We start from the raw sequence: 21,907 nt of genomic DNA, 5'->3' as shown, positions 1-21,907 counted from the left end.
CCAGGCTTCAGCAATATGTGAACTGTGAACTCCCAGATGTTCAACCAGGTTTTAGAAAAGACAGAGGAACCAGAGATAAAATTGCCAACATCCGCTGGATCATGGAAAAAGCAAGAGATTTCCAGAAAACCATCTATTTCTGCTTCATTGACTATGCCAAAGCCTTTGATGTGTGGATCACAAGAAACTGTGGAAAATTCTGAAAGAGATGGGTATACCAGACTACCTGACCTGCCTCTTGAGAAACCTGTATGCAGGTCAGGAAGCAAAAGTCAGAACTGTACATGGAAAAACAGAATGGTTCCAAATAAGAAAAGGAGTACGTCAAGGCTGTATATTGTCACCCTGCTTATTTAACTTCTATGCAGAGTACATCATGAGGAACACTGGGCTGGAAGAAGCACAAGCTGGAATCAAGATTGCCGGGAGAAATATCAATAACCTCAGATATGCAGATGACACCACCCTTATGACAGAAAGTGAAGAGGAACTCAAAAGCCTCTTGATGAAAGTGAAAGAGGAGAGTGAAAAAGTTGGCTTGAAGCTCAACATTCAGAAAACAAAGATTATGGCATCTGGTCCCATCACTTCATGGGAAATAGATGGGGAAACAGTGGAAACAGTGTCAGACTTTATTTTTTTGGGCTCCAAAATCACTGCAGATGTTGATTGCAGCCAGGAAATTAAAAGACGCTTACTCCTTGAAAGGAACGTTATGACCAACCTAGATAGTATATTAAAAAGCAGAGACATAACTTTGCCAACAAAGGTCCATCTAGTCAAGTCTATGGTTTTTCCCGTGGTCATGTATGGATGTGAGAGTTGGACTGTGAAGAAAGCTGATCGCCGAAGAATTGATGCTTTTGAACTGTGGTGCTGGAGAAGACTCTTGAGAGTCCCTTGGACTGCAAGGAAATCCAACCAGTCCATTCTAGAGATCAATCCTGGGTGTTCATTGGAAGGACTGATGCTAAACCTGAAACTCGAATACTTTGGCCACATCATGCGACGAGTTGACTCACTGGAAAAGACTCTGATGCTGTGAAGGATTGGGGGCGGGATGAGTCGGGGACGACAGAGAATGAGATGGCTGGATGGAATCATCGACTCTATGATCATGAGTTTGAGTGAACTCTGGGAGTTGGTGATGGACACGGAGGCCTCGCATGCTGTAAGAGTCGGACACGACTGAGCAACTGAACTGAACTGACTGAACTGATCCTTTTTAGCTCATAGTGACTTTAATAAAATGCTTGGTCAGTGCATCTTGAGTGATTTACATGAATAACTATTTGGATAGTATTTTGAGAAAATATATATTGATTTTATTTGATTAATGTTGGGAAGAAAAACCTCAGGGTATCAGAAGAATAATCTCTGGGAACACAGCACTTTGTCTACATTGCTTATTCCCAGCCCATATGAAGAGTTAATTAGAGAGATTTAGATCCTAAATCATTGATGGTAAGTAACTGACATTGATTTTAATGAACAGTACTGTAACATATTTGGAGACATATCATTACTTTTTATATTAATAGCAATTAAAATATATATACATACTTTTAGATTCCTTCATATCATCTGCATGATAGAAGCTGTCATCTTCTAGCATTTTTTCCATCTGTATTCCTTACTGAACCTTAAGTACTCAAGTCCACAACTCTTCCTCTTGCAGTTTTGTATTGGGGGGGAAGGTGAAAACACAGTCACTATTGTATCAGGCCTAAGGGGATCCCATTTATCTTATTGGGGCTCATTTAAGAAATGGAATATTCCATTCTGGCCAATGAGATATGAGGAGAAATTATATTGGGGGATCTCTTAATCTGATTAAATTCCCCAGGAATTCATAGTCTTACTTGTTTGTCTGGGTGTGATAAGACCTTGTTTTGTTAAAGCCACATTACTACCAAGCATGAGGATAAAGCCAACACAGGATGGATGAGGAGAGATTTGGAAGAAAAAGAAAAGAAAGCCCTTAGTTCATCTGATTGCAGTTCTATACATAGGTACATCCTATAACAAAATTTCATCTGAAATCTTACAGCATGTCTGTCAAGCACCTTTAAAGAATTTATATCCATTAAGTGACAGAATAAACCAAATTCATCTCTGGGTTAAAGTGAAGGTAAAAGAAAATAGACAAACATAAGCTAGATTTCAAAAATTTCTAACTCATTATGCTGTCCCATAAGGACATAACTTATTTTATAAAAATAGTTCCCTAATCACTCTCTTCTCAACGAAAACATGTTTTGATGACTTGCATGGGCAACAGGGACTCATAACATTCCTGCTGACTACAGCCATGTGAACATAACTGTCAGTAGGCAACTGTTCCCTCTGTTTTATTTGGTAAAGCAATATTTCTATAAAGTATGATTGCTTTGGGAAACTCTTCATTCCTAAGTACCTAGATTGAGCTTATATTTATGATTTCTCTATTACCTGAATTCCTAGCTTTTAAAAAATAATTTTTGATTTAAAAGATTAAGGACTTTTTTTAAGATTGCATATCTGATAAAAGAATGCAGATAACAGATGTCTTAATTTTTCTTCAGAAATTCATAAAATCTTTCCTAAAAACTCTTTATAATATGATTCACAATAGGATATAATGCATTTATGGTAAGAAATGAATGATACAATCTTGTTATAGAAATGTGAATAAGAATATTTGCTAAATATTATAGTTTAATAGTTTTCCTTGGATATATTTGGAAAAATAGACATGTGACACATAAAATATAATGAAACATATATCAAAGATATTAACCAAAGATTACAGACCAAACCTGGTTTGCTTGGCAAATAGAACATTAACTCTTTCCTCAGTTCAGTTCAGTTCAGTCTCAGTCGTGTCCGACTCTTAGCGACCCCATGAATCACAGCACGCCAGGCCTCCCTGTCCATCACCAACTCCCGGAGTTCACTCAAACTCATGTCCATTGAGTCGGTGACGCCATCCAGCCATCTCATTCTCTGTCGTCCCCATCTCCTCCTGCCCCCAACCCCTCCCAGCATCAAAGTCTTTTCCAGTGAGTCAACTCATCGCATGAGGTGACAAAAGTATTGGAGTTTCAGCTTTAGCATCAGTCCTTCCAATTTACTTTGATCTTCTCTAAAAGGAATTTTTAATACAGAGGCATAGTTAAGCTGTTTCTGAATATTCTTTAGAATTCCAAATCATTTTTATTTTACTACAAAGGCACACCTCACGTCTACCATTATGTCTTAGAACTGCTGGGTCCACAATTCTTTGTGACTAGTTTAACAAACTGTATAAAATTGAATGAATCAAGTCTTTAAAAATTTTAATTATACATAGCTTTGAAACCAGGAACAGTTAATTTTGACTCCATGCTGAATTTGGTTCTCTGGTTTAACCCTTGTTTTGCCACTTTTGTTATTATAAGCATACATAATGGCCTACCTCAGGGAACCCTGCCTCCCTCTGCCTGACTCTTACGTTCCTTCCTTTAGTTCACAGGGAGATAACCTGACCCTCCCCAGTTGTGAATGACTATGGCATCCTTGAGTTTCTTGCGTGGAGAGTGATGCCACTTGTCAGTTAGTCAGTCAGTTCAGTCTCTCAGTCATGTCTAACTCTTTGTGACCCAATGGACTGCAGCACGCCAGAACTCCCTGTCCATCACCAACTCCCAGAGTTTACCCAAAACTAATGTCCATCGAGTCGGTGATGCCATCCAACCATCTCATCCTCTGTTGTCCCCTTCACCTCCCATCTTCAATCTTCCTCAGCATCAGGGTCTTTTCAAATGAGTCAGTTCTTAATATCAGGTGGTCAAAGTATTGGAGTTTCAGCTTCAGCAACAGTCCTTTGAATGAATATTCAGGACTGATCTCCTTTAGGACGGACTGGTTGAATCTCCTTGCAGTCCAAGGGGCTCTCAAGAGTCTTCTCCAACACCACAGTTCAAAAGCATCAATTCTTCGGTGCTCAGCTTTCTTTATACTCCAACTCTCACATCCATATATGAATACTGGAAAAACCATAACTTTGACTAAATGGACCTTTGCTGGCAAAGTAATGTCTCTGTTTTTTAATATGCTGTCTAGGTTGGTCACAGCTTTTCTTCCAAGGAGCAAGCATCTTTTAATTTCATGACCGTAGTCACCATCAGCAGTGATTTTGGAGTCCCCCAAAATAAAGTCTCTCACTGTTTCCATTGTTTCCCCATTTATTTGCCATGAAGTGATGGGACCGGATGCCATGATCTTAGTTTTCTGAATGTTGAGTTTTAAGCCAACATTTTTACTCTCCTCTTTCACCTTCATCAAGTGGCTCTTTAGTTCTTCTTCACTTTCTGCCATAAGGTTGGTGTCATCTGCATATCTGAAGTTATTGATATTTCTCCCAGCAGTCTTAATTCCAGTGTGTCTTCTCTTCAGCCCAGCGTTTCTCATGATGTACTCTGCATATAAGTTAAATAAGCAGGGTGACAATATACAGCCGTGACATACTCCTTTTTTGATTTGGAACCAGTCTGTTGTTCCATGTCCAGTTCTAACTGTTGCTTTTTGGCGTGCATACAGATTTCTCAGGAGGCAGGTAAGGTGGTCTGGTATTCCCATCTCTTGAAAAAATTTCCAGTTTATTGTGATCCACACAGTCAAAGTCTTTGGCGTAGTCAATAAAGCAGAAGTAGATATTATTCTGAAACTCTCTTGCTTTTTCTATGATCCTACAGATGTTGGCAATCAACTATACTTCAATTAAAAATAATAATTCAGCTCTATGATAGTCTAGGGTCTATGCGTAGTACTTTACTTGTTTTATCTAATTTCATCTTTATACACTCTATTGTAGATGAAGAAATTGAAAGTTTTAAAGTTAACTTCATTCTTAACAAATAAATTGCTGAGCCAGGATTCAAACCTAAATTTTCTTACTTTAAATCTGTACTTTTCCAGGTGACAACAGTAATTTAATGAGTTGACCAATACAAAGATGCTTAAGTAGGATTATTTATTACTTCAAAATAATTGTGCTTTGAAAGAATAAGGATAAATTTTTGTAGCTTGTTCTGTTATTTCTCAAATTTTCCATTGTATTGATAATTATCAGAGATACCAGAACAGTTTACCAGCCATTTATACTATAGTTTTGGCTCAACTTTGAGAATCTGAACTGAAAATTCAAAACAAATGCAGATAATCTTTCCAATAAGATTCCCGCAATGAAGAAATTTATGCCTCATTTACCATCTAACATTCAAAGAATTCAAAGTCAAATCATATACCATGAAACTTTTTTTCAAAATATAAGAAAGCAATAGTTATCTGCATCTTTACCTCAACAAATTTGCTATAGACTTGAATATCTAAATAAAACAACAAAGTAAAAGTCCTCTGTAGATATCAAGTTAAAATTCTTGAAGTTAAATTAAAAAGATCTTATGTTTGCTTGATGTTTTAAATTTACTCATTTCAGATTCAATCTATGAACACAAATTATTGTCCTAGAATTTTGTGTGACAATTCCATTAGTGAACAATACAGGCAGTACCACAAGAATCTTTATTACTTCTTTATTTAATGCCCCTTTTTGCTTTTCTGCTACAAGTTGATAACACTTTATTTAGTGTACCAAGCCTGGTGGTGTCACCTCATGTGTATCTTAAATTTGAAGACTTTTTCATGAAACTCCTATGGAAAGATGATATGGATGGGCTTATATTAGATTTGATTAGGTTATACATTTACAAAGACCTGCTTCATTAACTGTAACTTCTACTTACATTACATTGCTAAAATCTCATTGGCTATAGTTGGAAGCGAAGTATTTAAGCTTAGATCAGTGTAGGCAGGACTGCACAGAGGATAGAGGAAGGTGTGGTTCGTTAGTTGTGAGTCATTGATGTGACATCCTAGCCTAGTGTCATTGAAAATACCACCATGCTTTTTTTGCCCAGTGTATCATTATTTTTCAGGAAGATTTATCTTGTCACCTCCATGAGGAAACCTTTTTTAAACAATACTATTAAGCATTCCTCTTCTTTGCCTCCATATTCCAGACTACCACAATGCCTGGTGCATAGCAGTCTCTGGAATGAATAAAGAACTCCAAAAAACAACATTTTTATTCATTAGAAAAATATTAGTTTGGCCAAAAAGTTTGTTCCAATTTTCTCATAAGATATGTCAGAAAAACCCAAATGACCTTTTTGTCCAAACTGTAAAAACGAGATTGAAACTAATATTTCATTCTTTGGTGCTTTTTTTCTGTTCACACCTTTCATTATTACTGTATATATAAAAAGAATGACAGCAAATTGCAACAATCTTTGTGAAGATAGTATTCTGCTCATTTGAGGAAGAGACCTCAAAACTGGTTTATTCTACCCGTTTAAAAAATTGTTCTTTAAAATACCTAAAGATATCCTTTGACCAGACAATGTACAAAGACAATAAATAAAAGTGTTAAGTCAAGGCTATGGTTTTTCCCGTGGTCATGTATGGATGTGAGAGTTGGACTGTGAAGAAAATTGATCGCGGAAGAATTTATGCTTTTGAACTGTGGTGTTGGAGAAGACTCTTGAGAGTCCCTTGGACTGCAAGGAGATCCAACCAGTCCATTCTAAAGATCAGTTCTGGGTGTTCATTGGAAGGACTGATGCTGAAGCTGAAACTCCAATACTTTGGCCACCTCATGTGACGAGTTGACTCACTGGAAAAGACTCTGATGATGGGAGGGATGGGGGACAGGAGGAGAAGGGGATGACAGAGAACGAGATGGCTGGATGCCATCACCGACTCGATGGACATGAGTTTGAGTAAACTCTGGAAGTTGGTGATGGATAGAGAGGCCTGGCGTGCTGTGATTCATGGGGTCACAAAGAGTCAGACACGACTGAGCAACTGAACTGAACTGAACTGAAGACATATACAATAATATATAAATATGTGTGAGCTTGATATTGAACCCTGCTTTCTCCTAATGAAGATGAGGTGATACTTTTTGTATAGTATTAAAAATTATTTTTTTCTTAAAGAACATGTAATATTTTTAAGTTTCTTATCTCATTATCTTAGACACCGTTTTACTATCCTAAATTTCATTTTAATATAGTATTTTCTGCTAATGCACTTGGTAACTCAAATATGCTGGATTTTTTTCCTTTTCTTTCCCATCAGTCTTAAGATGTAGAAATGTTCTGACTTACCTCTTCAGAAATCAGCAGCAGTAGAGATTTTTCCTTATCTTAAGGGTTGCTACTTATTTATGTCTGAATTTGAGACAACATGATTTTTCGTGTCCTACTTTGGAATATAAACATGTTCTTCAGATGCCCTCTGCTTGTGAATGCCCTTGGCGATTTGCCTGGCATTACTGAAGATGGGGCAACTGGGGAAGGTGTTGGGGTTCACAAACATGCTGAATTTTAAGTGATTAAATAAATGTTACCTGACAGATGGATTATCGCATGTATGAACATGACTCAAAAGCCTTCTCATCTTCGGTTGCTTTCTGAATCTCAAAATTTAAAGTATACTTCTTTCTTCATATTACTCTCACTCCTCATTCTCTTTGATTTGTCCCTGTCCCATCACCTTCAATAAATTTGCTACTTGAAGCTCATAAGTTACATGATTTAAAGTTCAAATTATGTGGATTGTAACATACTGTGATGGTCCTTGTTTAAATAAGGTTCTATTTGGAAGCATTCCAAATCACATAAGAAGGTTTTTGTTTGTTTGTTTGTTAACTGCACTGTATCAACAGAGATAGGGATTCCTAGAATAATTAAATCATTTTCCGTCTGCAAGTAAGTGGTTACATCACTGAAATCCAGATGTCAGCTTCCCCTGTTCTAAACTCACTTCCCCCTTTATATTTGAGAAGAGGAAGCTGGCCCACATGTACCAAATTATTCCCTAACAGCAGCTTCATTGCAACTCTTTAGCTCAGTGGTGGATAAATTTCACCTTGGTGCTGATCATAAACTGAACCTTCAGGGTATTCACCCCTCGAGAAAAAAGAATGCTCATCAGTGTGGGTCATCAGAAATAGAGGGCTGAACACAGAATCATTCACTTCTCCTCTTCTGCCATAGTCCTTTATGCTCCAAGCCACTATGGTTATGAGCATTAGACTTGTTTAGAGGTAAGAGAATCAGAACCATATCAGACATATTAGTCACCTCAACCTTTGCAGTATCGTGATCAAACCATATCTGGGAATGAATGTTGCCAATGTTCTCCTCCTACAGGTTCTTGTGTACTTTCATATCTATAAGCCCTTTACACACACAGACACACACACACTTATTCTGCGCTCTTCCGTTCCTCACCTAAGTGTCAATTCCTCATCCAGAGCTAACTCCTTGGGGTCACATTTTTCTTTTATTCCATAGACTCAGGGCCTCAACTTCCACCTCCATCGATGTATTCCACCAAATTATTGTCCTCAATAATGGTAATTGATCTCCTAACTCATCTACTTCATATCCGTTTTCTTTGTGATTAGGGAGTCCACAGACTGCTGAATTGTTTAGCTTCCTCTCTCTGAGAGTAGCGTTTATTAGAACTTGGTATGAGTCTTTCAGATGGGTATGTCTTTCCTTTTCTCCCTTGCGTTTTGCTTCTGTTCTTTTCTCAGCTATTTGTAAGGTGTCCTCACACAGCCATTTTGCTTTTTTGCATTTCTTTTTCTTGGGGATGGTCTTGTTCGCTGTCTTCTGTACAATGTCATGTACACTGCCATAGTTTATCTGGCACTCTGTCTATCAGATCTAGCCCCTTAAATGGTATGGACCTAACAGAAGTAGAAGATATTAAGAAGAGGTAGCAAGAGTATACAGAACAACTGTACAAAAAAGATCCTCATGACCCACATAATCACAATGGTGTGATCACTCACCTAGAGCCAGACATCCTAGAATGTGAAGTCAAGTGGGCCTTAGGAAGGATCACTATGGACAAACTAGTAGAGATGATGGAATTTCAGTTGAGCTATCTCAAATCCTAAAAGATGATGCTATGAAAGTGTTGCACTCAATATACCAGCAAATTTGGAAAACTCAGCAGTGGCCACAGGACTGGAAAAGGTCAGTTTTCATTGCATTCCCAAAGAAAGGCAATGCAAAAGAATGCTCAAACTACCACACAATTGCACTTATCTCACAGGCTAGCAAAGTAATGCTCAAAATTCTCCAAGAAAGGCTTCAGAAATACGTGAACCATGAATTTCCAGATGTTCAAGCTGGTTTTAGAAAAGGAAGAGGAACCAGAGATCAAATTACCAACATCTGCTGGATCATTGAAAAAGCAAAAGAGTTCCAGAAAACCAACAATTTCTGCTTTATTGATTATGCCAAAATCTTTGACTGTGTAGATCACAATAAACTGTGGAAAGTTCTGAAAGAGATAGGAATCCCAGACCACCTGACCTGCCTCTTGAGAAACCTATATGCAGTTCAGGAAGCAACAGTTAGAACTGGATATGGAACAACAGACTGGTTCCAAATAGGAAAAGGAATACGTTAAGACTGTATATTGTCACCCTGCTTATTTAACTTATATGCAGAGTGCATCATGAGAAATGATGGACTTGAGGAAGCACAAGCTGGAATCAAGATTGCTGGGAGAAATATCAATAACCTCAGATATGCAGATGACACCATCCTTGTGGCAGAAAGTGAAGAAGAGCTAAAGAGTCTCTTGATGAAAGTGAAAGCAGAGAGGGAAAATGTTGGCTTAAAGCTCACCATTCAGAAAACTTAGATCATGGCATCCAGTCCCATCACTTCATGGCAAATAGATGGGGAAACTGTGGCTGAATTTATTTTGGGGGGCTCCAAAATCACTGCAGATGGTGACTGAAGCAATTAAATTAAAAGAAGCTTACTCCTTGGAAGGAAAGTTAGGACCAATCTAGACAGCATATTAAAAAACAGAGACATTACTTTGTCAACAAAGGTCTGTCTAGTCAAGGCTATGGTTTTTCCAGTAGTCATGTATGCATGTGAGAGTTGGACTATAAAGAAAGCTGAGTCCAAAGAATTGATGCTTTTGAACTGTGGCGTTGGAGAAGACTCTTGAGAGTCCCTTGGACTGCAACGAGATCCAACTAGTCCATCTTAAAGGAGATCATTCCTGGGTGTTCATTGGAAGGACTGATGTTGAAGCTGAAACTTCAATACTTTGGCCACCTGATATAAAGAGCTGACTCATTGGAAAAGACCCTGATGCTGGGAAAGATTGAGGGCAGGCAGAGAAGGGAATGACAGAGGATGAGATTGTTGAATGGCATCATCAACTCAATGTACATGAGTCTGTTTAGACCCCGGGAGTTGGTGATGGACAGAGAGGCTTGACATGCTGCAGTCCATGGGGTAGCAAAGAGTTGGACACGACTGAGCTACTAAACTGAACTGAACTGAACTGATGATTCTTTCTCCAACTTGTTCTGGTCTTTGTCTTCATAATTCCATTAAATAAAGTCCATGAGCAAGTCTCCTTCATAAATTCTGATGCTGAAGTTTTCCATAGTATCTTAACCAAAAACTTGATTTGATATCAAGAGTACAATACCTAGCTTTTAACCAAAAAGTGTTAAAAGAAGATACAGTTTCCTCATCACTTCTCCTCTATTTCCCATCATATTATGCAATCAACAGTTTAATATAAAATAAACATATATCAAAGCTATCTTTGGATTTTGCCTTATGTTTTTCTCTAGAATTCATGCTGTCATTTACTCTTCTTTCTACCACTTCTGCTTCTGTGACTTCTTTTCCTCCTCTTCTCCTTTTTTCCTTTTTCTTCATTCTACCTCCTCCTTCTCTTACTCAGCTCCTGTCTTTTCACTTTTTAAATGATCATTATAATAGCACTTTATGATTTCAATCTGCATTGGTCTGCACTATTCAATTATTATTTAATATATTTTTCTATAAGTGATGTTGCCTTTTCAATATATTTTTAAGCAATAAATTTTACAGCCAACAATTCACTAGTCATCTATAGCATTTTTCCTAGGGAAAACCACTAGGCCATTCAGGTATGACCCAAATCAAATGGCTTATGATTATACAGTGAAAGTTACAAATAGACTCAAGGGATTAGATCTGATAGACAGAGTACCTGAAGAACTATGAACAGAGGCTTGCAACATTGTGCAGGAGGCATTAATCAAAACTATCCAGAAGAAAAAGAAATGCAAAAAGGCAAAATGGTTGTCCGAGGAGGACTTACAAATAGCTGAGAAAAGAAAAGAAGTGAAAGGCAAAGGAGAAAAAGAAAGATATACCCATTTGAATGCAGAGTTCCAAAGAATAGAAAGGAGAGATAAAACCTTACTAAGAGATCAATGCAAAGAAATAGAGGAAAACAATAGAATGGGAAAGACTAGCGATCTCTTCAAGAAAATTAGAGATCCAAGGGAACATTTCATGCAAAGATGGACTCAATGAAGAACAGAAATGGTGTGGACCTAACAGAAGCAGAAGATATTGAGAAGAGATGGGAAGGATATACAGAGGAACTATACAAAGAAGATCTTAATGACCCAGATAACTATGATGGTGTGACCACTCACCTAGAGCCAGACATCCTGGAGTGTGAAGTCAAGTGGGCCTTAGGAAACATCACTACAAACAAAGCTAGTGGAGGTGATGGGATTCCATTGAGCTATTTCAAATTCTAAAAGATGATGCTGTGAAAGTGATGCACTCAATATGCCAGAAAATTTGGAAAACTCAGCACTGGCCACAGGATGAGAAAATATCAGTTTTCATTCCAATTACAAAGAAAGGCAATGGCAAAGCATGTTCAAACTACTGCATACTTTCACTCATTTCACATGCTAACAAAGTAATGTTTAAAATTCTTCAAGCAAGGTTTCAACGGTACATGAACTAAGAGCTTTCAGATGTTCAAGGTGGATTTAGAAAAGGCAGAGGAACCAGAGATCAAATTGCCAACATCTGTTTGATCATAGAAAAAGCAAGAAAATTCTAGAACATCATCAATTTCTGCTTCATTGACTACACTAAAGCTTTTGACTTTATAACCACAATAAACTGTGGAAAATTCTTAAAGAGATGGGAATATCAGACCACCTGACCTGTCTCCTGAGAAATCTGTATGCAGGTCAAGAAGCAGCAATTAGAACCAGACATGGAACAATGGATTGGTTCCAATAGGGAAAGGAGTGCATCAAGGCTGTATAATGTCATTCTGTTTATTTAATTTATATGCAGAGTACATCATGTGAAATGCCAGGCTGGATGAAGCACAAGCTGGAATCAAGATTTCCAATAGAAATATCAACAACCTCAGATATGCAGATGATACCACTCTTATGGCAGAAAGCGGAGAAGAACTAAAGAGCCTCTTGATGAAAGTGAAAGAAGAGAGTGAAAAAAATTGCCTTAAAACTCAGCATTCAAAAAACAAAGATCATCTATCCAATCCCATTGCTGCTGATGCAAAGCACTTTAGTTGTGTCCAACTCTGTGCGACCCCATAGACGGCAGCCCACCAGGCTCCCCTGTCCCTGGGATTCTCAAGGCAAGAACACTGGAGTGGGTTGCCAGTTCCTTCTCCAATGCATGAAAGTGAAAAGTGAAAGTGAAGTCGCTCAGTTGTGTCCGACTCTTAGCAACCCCATGGACTGTAACCCACAGGCTCCTCCGTCCATGGGATTTTCCAGGCAAGAGTACTGGAGTAGGTTGTCATTACCTTCTCTGATTAAATCCCATTACTTCATGGCAAATAGATGGGGAAACAATGGAAACAGTGGCTGGCTTTATTTTGTTGGGGTCCAAAATCACTACAGATGATGACTGCAACCATGAAATTAAAAGACACTTGCTCCTTGGAAGAAAAGTTATGACCAACCTAGACAGTGTATTAAAAAGCAGAGATATTTGCTTGCCAATAAAGGTCCATCTAGTCAAAACGATAGTTTTTCCAGTAGTCATGTATGGATGTGAGAGTTGGACCATAAAGAAGACTGAGTTCAAAAGAATTGATGCTTTTGAACTGTGGTGGAAAAGACTCTTGAGAGTCCCTTGGACTGCAAGGAGATCAAACCAGTCAATCTAAAGGAAATAAATTCTGAATATTCATTGGGAGACTGATAATGAATCTCTAATACTTTGGCCAACTGATGCGAAGAAGTGATTTATTAGAAAAGAACCTGATGCTGTGAAAAATTGAATACTTGAGGAGAAGGGGATGACAGAGGATGGGTTGGTTGGATGGCATCACTGACTCAATAGACATGAGTTTAAGTTGGCTTTGGGAGATGGTGAAGAACAGGGAACCCTGGTGTGTTGCAGTCCACAGGGTCACAAAGAATCAGACATGACTAAGTAACTGAACAACAACAATTCTCTAGTATGTTTTTGCTAGATTTTAATTTACTTTAAACCACAAATTTTATACTATAGTATTATTTCTAAATTTTTTTTATTTATTTAAATTGCTTAAATGTTAATTTGGCATCTGTGAGAAGTAGATTATTGTCCTCCAAATATGTCTACATTCTACTCTCTTAAAAATGTGAGTATGATGTATCACCTGAAAGTGTTAGCTGTTCAGTCATGTCCAACTCTTTGCACCCCCATGGAGTGTAGCCCACCAGGCTTCTCTGTCCATGGGATTCTCTAGGCAAGAATATCAGAGTGGGTTGCCATTTCCTTCTCCAGATCTTCCCAACCGTGGGATCAAACCTCGGCCTGCACTGCAAGCAGATTCTTTACTGTTTGAGCCATGAAGGAAGCCCTAAGTTTACAGATGAATTAAGACTGCTGACCTTAAAATAAGATTATCCTGAATATTCTGAGTGGGTCCTGTTTACTCTCAAGGCTCCTTTAAAAGTGGAAGAGGAGGTAGAATCAGAACCATAGTTACAGCATTGTGAGAAAGACTCAATAGACATTAAATGAATGTGGACAGATTTTAGAAGCTGGATAAGACAAGAAAAGGAATTGTCCCCTAAACTCTCCAGAAAGGACTGTAGTCATGCCAAAACCTTAATTTTATCTCAGTGAAATAGTTTGGATTTTGCCCTGCAGAACTGTAAGATAATAAATTTGTGTCACTTAAATTCTCTAAGTTTGTGACAATTTTTGTTGTTATTTAGTTGCTAAGTAATGTCTGATTCTTTGTGATCCCATGGACTGCAGTGCCCCAGCCTTCCCTGTCCTTCACTATCTTCCAAAGTTTGCTCAAAGTCATATCTGTTGAGTCAGTGATGCTGTCCAAACATCTCATCCTCTCATTTTAACTTCAATTTTTCCCAGCATCAGGGTCTTTTCTAGTGAGTCAGTTCTTTGCATCAGGTGGCCAAAGTATTAAAGCTTCAGCTTTAACATCATCCTTCTAATGAATATTTAGAGTTGATTTCCTTTAGGATTGACTGGTTTGATTTCCTTGCTGTCCAAGGGACTTTCAAGAATTTTCTCCAGCACCACAGTTCAAAAGCATCAATTCTTCAGCACTCAGCCTTCTTGATGGCCAACACTCATATCTGTACATGACTACTGGAAAAATCATAGTTTTTACTGTATGGACTTTTGTCAGCAAAACAATGTCTCTGTTTTTTTAATATGCTCTCTAGGTTTGTCATAACTTTCCTTCCAAGGAGTAAGTGTCTTCTAATTTCATGGCTTCAGTCACTGATAATTTGTTAGAGCAAAAATAAAGAACTTACCTAGCATCTAATATGTGCCAGGTACTAAAGCAATTACAGAAGTTAACGAGTCTTTACCTTCTTGCACCTTCTTTAGTAGTGAGGAAGCTAGTGGAGGATGTTTCAACTAGAATGATCACAGATGGTATCTTTGAAAATAGGATCCTTGAACCAAGTCTTTGCAGAGGATATGGTAGTTACTATCTCTCTTTCATTTAGAAACTACTCTGATTTGTGTTTGCATAACCACAACTCACATGTATAAAGAGACACTAATAGCACCTAGGAGTGAGGCAGATGACACAGGACTAATTAAAATAGCTCCTGATATTTCCTGTTCTGTGATCTTTGACTCAGGAAAGATTGTGAATTCTAGTTCTAAAGAATACATTTGCTTTTCAGAGCTTATTAAAAAAAAAAAAAATCCTAGATCTTAACATAGAAGCAGCAGAAGAGAATCGTTTTCCTATATTTGATACTATGGAATGTGACTCTGAAGCCAGGAAATGATGTAGCCATTTGTAAACACTGAGATCAAAGTCACCCCCACAGAAGTAACCCTCAGAGAATCACAGAAAATTAGAATCTATGCATTGCAATAAAATAACCTGAAGTCAGCATACCATCTGGATTTCCAATACATGGGCTAATAAATTTTCTTATTTTATAAACCATTTGGAATAAAGTTTATATGATTTGAAGGTGAAAACAGAATAAATGAGACAGACTACAAGGAGAAAAATGAGACAACTTTGTGAGGAACTGAAGGAAGAATAATAGCCTTGGAGGAAACAATACGCAAATGCCCTAAATTCAAAAAGGTCCTGGCATGTTCAAAGAAAAGAGAATCTCCTGGTGTCAGTGTAGCAATAAAGGCAGACATGGTATCAATATTACATGAGGTTGAAGAGCAAGGCAAAAGCACATCAAGCCAGCAAGATGTTAGGACTCATGATAAACTGTGACAGGTTTAATGGTGAAGCCTATATATTGTGATTTGTTTTTGTTTTGTTGTTTTCATTTTAATAGATTACTCCTATTGTTCTGTGAATAACCTATTGAAAAAGCATGAAACAGTTTAGAAGGATGATAATCGGGGAGCAATAATAGATGATGGTGACCTGGGCTATAGTTGGTCGGTGAAAATCAATAGTAAAGGTCAGAATCAAAATACATACTGGGAATAGAAGGAAGAGAGCTTTGTAAAAAGTAGAAGTAAAAAAAGGAGGAATGGAAAAATCTATAAGCTGAGTCAGGAAGATTGGTGGTGCCATTTTCAAATGTAGGAATCAGGAACATTGTTTTCGATATATTACTTTTGAGGGTTTCTCCAAAGTTCCAAGTAGAAGTATGTATCAAAGGAAGAGTTGAATGAAAAAGTATGCAACAAAAATTAGAGAGACTGGCCTTGAGAAATACCAGTTTTTAACACTATTTCAAGCAATGGCACTTAAAGTAATCTCACAGGAAAAGATTTTGGACAAAGCAAAAAGATCTGTTTCTAGGATAAATCCTTGGAAAGCTTCAATATATAGAAATAAGAATTGAAGAAAGCCCTAATGGAATCACAGTGAAAAGGTATTGTAAGAGAATGAATATTAAGAAGGGTATGGTGCTAGATAAAGACAGAAAGAAAGTGAAGTCGCTTAGTCATGTCTGACTCTGTGACCCCATGGACTGTAGCCCACCAGGCTTCTCCATCCATGGGATTGTCCAGGCAAGAATACTGGAGTGGGTTGCCATTTCCTTCTCCAGGAGATCTTCCCAACCCAGGGACTGAACCCGGGTCTCCCACATTGTAGGGAGATGCTCTACTGTTTGAGCCACCAGGGAAGTCCGCTAGATAAAGAAGGCCTTTCAAATGAATGGAGTAGCCACTAACATTAAAAGCTGCAGAAAATCTCAATACACATATAAGTTATAAATAAATATATATATATACTTAGTGCCATGAAAGTTTTTGGGTACCTGAAATAAGGAATTTCAGTGATAAGAAGTGGGGAAATAAACACAGAAAGAAAGTGAAGTCATTTGAACCAATGGCTATATGTAAAGAAGCAGAGACAGCTAATAGAGAAAGTTTATTTCAAAATTTGTGTTCTGGAGTGGGAGTCAAATTGATGAGTGAGTAATAGGAGATATGTGGGATAAAAATGTTCTGTGTTGTTTTCCGGGATGAGATTTAATAGAGTATGATGACATATTTACAAGAATTTGTCTATGTGTGAGGATAGAGAGAACAACTGAGGGAGGAGGTCTTTGAGAGAATAAGAGTGGGTGAGATCTAGCTTAAGGATAAATATTTGTAATTTATAAGAACATGAAAATATTCCACTGTAACAAGAGGGAAGGTGGAAAAATTAAGTAGGGAAAAAACAGTTGTTTTGCATGCGATGTTAAGAATACGTGGCTAAGTCCATCTAGTAGCTTTCATTTTCTTAATGTAACTGGGAAAATGTAGATGTAACTGGGAAAATATACACAATTGGAAATTTCAAGAAAAAGGAGAAGGTGTAATACAGACACATCAGGTCATAGGGAAGTCAATTTACCAGGCAATCGTCATAGATTAGATGTTGCTGAGATAATAAATTTAAAATAAAATCACTGGGCCCTTTGTTGTTCAGTCACTCAGTCATGTCCAACTCTTTGTGACCCTGTGGACTGCAGCATGTCAGGCTTCCCTATCCTTCACTATCTCTTGGAGTTTGGTCAAACTCATGTTCATTAGGTCAATGATGCCATCCAACTTTCTCATCCTCTGTCACTGCCTTCTCCTCCTGCCTTCAATCACTGAACCCTAGTTGTGAGGTTTACTTCAGCAAGATCAGCCCCTGAGATGAATTCATGGACAGCATATAGAAAATTTAATCCAGGATTGAAGTTTCATCCTGGGCATAAAATTAGAAAGTCAAGAGATGAGAGAGAAGAGAGATAGAGTTGAGGATGTTTTCAGGAGCGTGTTTATAATTATGAGCCCTGAAATCTAAACTTGAAGAAGAAAAAGAATAAAACAAAGCTGTGGATATTGAAAAGAGATGGAGCCGAGGGAACTGCATTCTCACTGAGGTTAATTATTTGTCATGGAGGTATTAGGGTAGCGGGGAGAAGATCAGATACTGGGAGCTTAGAAAGATTTCAGATGAATAGTTTCTGAGAAAAAAGCAAGGTTTTAAGTGTCATCACAAAGTGATAAAAATATTTCTGTAGTTAAGGAGTTAATGTCTTTCCCTCTCTTTGTTCCATATTAGCAAAAGCAAATGTTCCTTTTCATTAATACTATCATCATTTATTTCACAAATGCACTCCCTTTTTCTTTCTAGCTTCTTTTCTATTACAACCAATATAATTCTTGTTAAAATATCATGACAATTTTGCTATTTTGTTTGAAGGCTATATTTTAGCAGTACATTTGGTTGATAGGAGTACCTGTCTTCCAGAAAGTGAACAAAACTATACTCCCCAGAATATTAGAGTGCAGCTTTCCCAAGATCCTCACCAACAAGGAGTATCACATAATTTTTAATTAAAAAATGATATATCACTTTATCTTTATTTGTATATCTTCATTCATGAATGATTTGGGGCATTTACTCTCACATCTTTTTTTTTTTTCTATAGTGAGTTTGCTGGTAATCTATACCCATTTGTTATTTTGTTATATTTAGATTTCTTTATAAATTTTAAGTGTATTAGGATAATTTTCATTTGTAATATACAGCATTGACAACATTGGAATCATGCCACAAATTTATCTTATGCTTTAGGATTTAGAAGAGCATCATTTCTGCATACCATCACTTCCAATGAATAATTTCAATCTTTCTGCTTTCCTATCTGATTGCCAAATACATTATATCATCATTACTTAAGGTTTATCTCTTTGGCATTTAAAGTTCTCAGAGAATGTGCACTCTCCACCACCTGAATGATTACCAAATAAAAACACCAGTTTATGTAAAATTACCCTATCTCCAACCACATTTGTTTGGTACAGATCCAGAAATCGGACACAGCTAGACCATGCAGTTTTTTCCTGAGATTTATTTTTTCCTCCATGTAACTGGCTCAACTTCAGGTCAATGAAAGTAGCTCAGAAACCAGAGTCATTTCACATATATAGATATGCTTGAATCATACAGAAAACCAGAGGTGAGAGAAGAAAATGTGTTCAGAACCTTCAAATCTCCAGTTCCAGTAGAACCGATGCTCTTTCATAGTCGTTAGAAAGAACATGTCCTTCAAGAAGAAACATCAGCTTCTAAGAAATTCCCTTAATTACTGAATCTAGCTTTGCATTCAACAAAATAATCCTAACTAACATAGAAATAGATATAGCCTCTTAACTTACACACTTTAAAATGAGTTTGCCTGGGCACTTTGACTAACAAATTGGTAGATCAAATGCAATAAAGGATTTGTAATGATCAAAAAGGTCTTTAGTGAGGTAACAAATATAAATGGCTGAGGCCTCCTATGAACAGATCTACCTTTCCTAAATTGTTGAAGATATATCAATGATATTTGAGTCTACCAATGTTTTTCTAGAATCTAGTTATATTTTACAGTCTGTAAAACAGGAGTCATGAAATTTATTTCTCCTCACTTTCATTTTTTTAGTTACAAGTGATGCCCTCTTTTTCTTTTACTAGAATTTTCTCAAGCAATATACCTTTTTCTTTTGTTACTTAATAAAACTTCAAACTTGTCCTCCTTCAGTTTTAACCTTCTAAACTTAGGTTCTAAATTTAGGTAACCTCTTCTAATGATACCTCTTCTTAAAAATAAACCCTTTTATGCCTTTTAGTATCTTCTCTATCTTTAATTTTCACAGCTTTATATGTCTCAACAATTATACTCATTAGTCTATTACTATCAATATTTTTGCTTTGATTTTCAAAACTGTTTAACTTAGAACCAAATATGACATCACATCCCCAAAGATAATGTGGGTACCTAAATATGATATGTACAGGAATTATATAATACGAAGCAAATATAGTCATATTTACAAATGGGTTTTATGACAAATGAAAATCTGTTGTTTTATGTGTGCATACTACAAAACAAAATATAAAAGAGGAAATATAAAAATCATTTAATTAATGCATCCTAAAATTTCATACTGTTTTGAACATTAATAGTGATACCCTCTGAAAGTATTAACAAAAATTTAGACCTTATTAACAGACAACTAGGGATCTAGTGCTATAACCATAATCTGCATTTTAAGTAAATTAACTTTAGTGCCAAAGTCAAGCATCCCTTGTGCCAAAGTCAAGCATCCCTTTAAGATAAAAACCTCCTTTCTAGAAGTTTGTAACTGAGTATCATTAATAAGAAAAGTATATCATTTCCCATGCAGCTGTTCTCTGCAGCAATCAGATTCGTAGAAGGACACGTTAAAACAATGAGCTACAATTTGGCCACAGCTGGATAAAAATCCTTTTTGTTTTCATTTGAATTTGTATTAAGTATGATACTGGCTGAGTTATAGGAGTCCTACCGCGGCTCGACAGATGAAATTTTACAGATCAGTGTTCAGATTGAATAGAAATTTTAAAGATTACTTACTTCAAGCCAGTAACTAGTGATAAATCCACTTTAAACAGATGGTAGAATGATGAATTAGACACAATCCAGAGCTTTCCCTTAATCTTAGAAAATATGCATGTTTTAGCATGTGACTCACGATTTCCCAGGGCGGAAACTTGTATAGAGTGACAGCTACAAACAAGATATTAAATCTATGAATATGTCCAAATGCTTATGTAACTGTCATCATTAGTTCTTGGAAAACTATCCACCCTCAAATCTTAATTCATTTTTGCTATCCTAAAATTTTAATTTGTAAACAGTTCAGCAGCCACCTGGCAAGCACACTTAGGACTACTTTTTAAAATTAATCTTTTTTCCCCAGAAACCCGATAGCTACTTCATGGAGCTACTGACAACACACTGGCCAGATGCTTCTCTAAATACAGACTCTGAAGAAGCTGCTTGAAAAATGGAAGGGTGAAAGTGCTACAGACATGAATCTGAGAAGAGATAAAAAGGGAACTTTAATCCCAAATTTAAGTTTTTCCTCTGTCAGCAATGAAGGTACTGGCTTGTTTCTTGAGAGTTTATAAGTCACAAGCTGTAATGCTAAACTAGTATTGAAACATTCTGTTTGCCTCAGTGCTAACTTAAAATTCTGCAATCAAATGATATCTTCATTGTTATTAAATGTGTTTATTAATGGGCAAAGTGCACTGAACCTTTTCTGCCGAGAAGCTTTTTCTGTTCATCATAAGCAAAATGTCATTATATTTCAAGCTGCTTTCATGAAGCTGGTAATTGGAAGCGAGACTGTGTCAATTGAACTTAGATGAGAAATTACTACTGCTATTTTTCCTTCCAAAATTATGTTGAGATGTAAGGAAGCTATTGAGGGAGACAGAAATATTAAGAAATATCTTAAAATAAGAATTCTTTTACTGACCAAACTCTAGTCAGTCTCCTCTGCGCCCTTTTTCAAGTAGGCCCCATTATTGGCATGTCCTTAAAAGCCCAAAAATTTTGCTAAGATGATTTAGCCAGAGTCCTCCATCCTTAACACATAATCACCCTCACTATCTGACCAAATTCCTCATCCTACCATCTACCAGTTGATATCTGATCTCCCTGGCCTGCCTTCAGTGAGAATTCTATTCTGTTGGTTTGATCAAAATCTCCATTACCCTATGTTTCCTCTTAGTAATTTTCCATCCACTGACCACCCTCCCCTATCTTTCCTTCGTTATAAATTCCCACTTTTCTTTGTTGTATTCAGAGTTAAGCCCAATCTCCCTCTTTCCTACATGAAAACCCTTTGCAGTATCCCATATACCTACTGGCCATAGTACTGAATAAAGTCTGCCTTACTCTTTTTCAAGAATGATATAAATAAATGTTTTTCTTCATGATTTTCCTGGCAAGAACACTGGAGTGGGTTGCCAATTTCTCCTCTGGAGGATCCTCCATACATAGGGATCAGACCCATGTTTCTTGCATCTCCTGCATCGCAGATAAATTTACTGCTTAGTCACTGGGGAAGCTCTATCAATGTAAAATCATTTTTTATACTATGATAGATATAGTAGACATTTCTTATATTTTTGGCTGGTTTCATCCTGTCATAGTATATAATTAGAGGTGAACAATCTAAATACAATGAAGTGAAAGCTGCATACTACAAGGTGGTAAGTGCACAACTTG

This window comes from Moschus berezovskii, chromosome 16 (genome assembly GCF_049115385.1).
Source record: "Moschus berezovskii isolate FMDL1 chromosome 16, NW_MosBer_1.0, whole genome shotgun sequence".
Classification (NCBI taxonomy): domain Eukaryota; kingdom Metazoa; phylum Chordata; class Mammalia; order Artiodactyla; family Moschidae; genus Moschus; species Moschus berezovskii.
This window is presented reverse-complemented; position numbering follows the sequence as displayed.